This window comes from Pipistrellus hanaki, assembly GCF_964339955.1.
Source record: "Pipistrellus hanaki genome assembly, chromosome: 10".
NCBI lineage: Eukaryota > Metazoa > Chordata > Mammalia > Chiroptera > Vespertilionidae > Pipistrellus > Pipistrellus hanaki.
The window spans coordinates 71,295,505-71,299,302 of NC_140512.1; positions in this window are offsets into that span (position 1 = coordinate 71,295,505).

The following is a 3,798-nucleotide window of genomic DNA, read 5'->3' on the forward strand; positions in this document are numbered from 1 at the left end:
CGATGGCTGCGGTTGTCCAAGTGTCAGGTCTCCGCCAGGGACAGGCCTGGGGCTCGAGGGCTGGCGGGCTCGGCTGGGCCACCAGCCGGCATCGTGGGCCCCGCCATGCTCCTTGAATGACGGTTGACCTCGGTCACGTTCTCGACCCCAGGAGGCAGTGTCTTCTCTTACTTCCCTCTCCCCAGCTCTGCCACAGGGGTCACAGCTCTGCGACCAACTAAGCCCCAGCCCCCACGGCCCAGAGAATTCCAACCCTGGTCCCGTACCCACTGCTCTCAGAGACCCACCTCGCATACGACCGTCCCAGCTCTCATGGCCACGGCCCCCTGGCACCAGATGTTCAAGCCGTGCCCTCCTCCAGCCATCCCTTCCGTGCGGGGTCCTGCCTCTGCCTGCTGCCCAGACCTGCCCGCTTCAGGCCCGGCAGCCAGAGCCCGATCAGACCGGCCTGTGCCACGGGCCGCCCCGAAAGGTTCCAGCACCTGGGGCCGCGCTCAGCACAGACGCGACCTGTCACCATCCCAGCCCCCGACGGGAAGCCAGTGCCACCATCCCAGCCCCCGTGTCACCATCCCAGCCCCCGTGTCACCATCCCAGCCCCCGTGTCACCATCCCAGCCCCCGACGGGAAGCCTGTGCCACCATCCCAGCCCCTGTGTCACCATCCTCAGCCCCCGTGTCACCATCCCAGCCCCCGACGGGAAGCCTGTGCCACCCCGGCCGATGCCACGGATGGAACCTGAGCTTCCCAGGAGGGAAGAGCAGTGAGAGGCTGAGTTCCAGGCTGGATCCCGCCCCCCAGTCCACATGCTGAACCCGAACTCCCAGCATCTCCGAGCGCAGCAGTGTTTGGAGATGCGTCTTTAAAGAGGCCATTTAGGTAAAATGAGCTCTTTAGGGGCCCTGACCCTATAGGACTGGGGTCCTTATAAGAAGAGGCGATGAGGACACTGACACGCCAGGGAACGACCGTGTGAGGACGCAGGGAGGGGACACCCTCTACCCGCCCAAGAGAGAGGCCTGGGGGAGCCGGCCCGCCCACACCTGGAGCTCCAACTTCCAGCCCCCTGCCCCGTGCGCTTTCCTCCCACCCCCCACCTCCACCCTCACCCCAACCCCACCCCACCCCCACGACCACCCCCACCCCCACCCTCACCCCCCCCACCACCCCCACCACCACCCCACCCCACCACCACCCCCACCCCACCCCCACCACCACCACCACCCCACCCCACCCCCACCCCACCCCCACCCCCACCCCCACCACCCCCACCCTCACCCCCACCCCCACCCCCACCACCACCCCCACCCCCAACCCCACTCCACCCCCACCCCCAACCCCACTCCACCCCCACCCCCAACCCCACTCCACCCCCACCCCACCCCCACCCCCACCCCACCCCCACCCCCACCACCACCCCCACCACCACCCCCACCCCCACCCCCACCCCCACCACCACCCCCACCACCACCCCCACCCCCACCCCCACCCCCACCACCACCCCCACCACCACCACCACCCCCACCCCACCCCCACGACCACCCCCACCCCACCCCCACGCCCAACCCCACTCCACCCCCACCCTCACCCCCACCACCACCCCCACCCCCACCACCCCCACCCTCACCCCCACCACCACCCCCACCACCACCCCACCCCACCCCCACCACCACCCCCACCACCACCCCCACCCCCACCTCACCCCCACCCTCACCCCCACCACCACCCCCACCACCACCCCCACCCTCACCCCCAACCCCACTCCACCCCCACGACCACCCCTACCCCCACCCCCATCACCCCCACCACCACTACCTCCACCCCCAGCCCCACTCCACCCCCACCCCCACCACCACCCCCACCACCACCACCTTCACCCCCACCCCCACCCCCACCTCACCCCCCCCACCACCACCACCTCCACCACCACCACCACCACCCCCACCCCACTCCACCCCACCCCACCCCCACCCCACCCCACCCCCACCCCATCCCCACTACACCCCCACCCCAGCAAAGACTGCTGACCACCAGACTGCTGGACACGGCAGATGGGTGGCGACCCTTGTCATCCCCTGTGCCATCGAGGACACGGGAGATATCAGACCAGCCCTCTCCGGCCACCACCATCCCAGGGGCCACAACTGAAGGCTCATTCACCTGTCCCCAGGGAGCCCTGACCTGTACGTCTACACATACCGCCTTCCGGAGCCCGGGTCACTGGCTGCTGAGTGCTGAGGGGCGGCTGTCGCCCAGTCCTCCCACCAGGAGGGCCTGCTGGCCACCAGTGCCGGCCACGCCCAGGCCTCCGCACCCTAGGGTTGTGCCCGTAGGTAAAGCACAGATGCGCATACGGTCTGGTCCGTGCTGTGCTCCCAGCGCAGGCCTGCCTGCCACACCCCTCAGGCCAGCTGCCACCGCCAGCCCAGGCCTGGGAGGTTGGGAGCGCGCTGACTTGAAGATGTCAGCAGACAGGCGGATCAAAGGCTGAGCCCGGAGGCTGCTGTCAGCTCGCAAGCACATAACTTCATACAGCCTCCCAGATCGGAGCGGGGACCGCCCGGCAGGCGGAGGGTGAGGGCCGGGGAGCGGCCAGTGTGCGGCCGCAGCCCCGGACTGCAGGTGGGGGGCCTGAGGACCCACCTCTGCACCATCGCTCCTGCGGGCTCCCAGGAGAGGCACCGAGACCTGCACAGCAGTTAGAACTCATCCAGGGGACCAGAGCGCCTCATCACGTCACCTCACCTTGGGGGCAGGGACGATGGAGAAGCGCTGGGGCTGGCTGGGGGCTGGGTGCACGGTAGGTAAGGGATAGCCATCAGGTAGAGCAGGGTGAACACGTGTGAGTGTGTATGAGTGTGTCAGCGTGTGAGTGTGTGATTATGTGTCAGCATGTGTGTCAGTGTGAGTCAGCAAGTAGGAGTGTGAGTGAGAGTGTGTGTGTGAAGTGTTAGTTTGTGCTAGTGTGTAAGTGCATGAGTGCGAGTGTGTGCTGCTGTGTGGGGGAAGTCCTGGCCCCCGCTAATGAGGATTCCTGTCTCCCCGCCCTCTCGGGCCCCGCCCCTCTCCGGGCCCCGCCCCTCTCCTGTTGCCCAGCCAGGGTTCCTGGACGAAGGAGGAGAGGCCAGCTCTGTTCTGCATCCTGCCCTGACCTCTAAGCCTTGGACCTAGATGCAGGGCAGTGGTTACTTGACTCGGCCACACTTTCAAATACCCCTCACCTGTGTCTCATCAGCCTTGTCTGGATGCACAGGTGCCCCGAGAGATGGCCAGGGCTCTGGCATCCACACGCCCCTCCACCAGGGACCCAGGGTCACACCTGAGGCTCCCTGAAGCCCTGTGAGGTCTGGATGGCGGCTTCTGTTCTAGCGGCCCCGAGAGAACGCACAGCCTGGTAGCCGCAGAGCACTGAGCCCCTGCCCATCCCCTGGCCAGGGTGTCACCAGAGCGGCCATGCAGAGGAAATTGCTCAGATGGCCTCTCTCCTTGGACCCGCCTGGAGCGGAGGCTGGAGAGACAAGGAATGGGTACCCTGAAGGCACCCCCTGCTCCAGAGGAAGTCCGGACTCTGAACAGTCTCCCTGAGTCCTCCTTCTCTTTGGAATGACCCAAAACAGAAAACTCCTCCCTGCGCCTCCAAGTCCTGGGGTGGGCAGAGGCCACTGGTCTGGGCTTTAAGATCCATATTCTAGTCATTCCCAGTTCCTGCTGTGACACATCCTGACCTGAAACAATGCAAACTTTTAAAACATCTTTATTGTTGGGAGTATTACAGATGTCCCCCTCCCATCCCCGGCT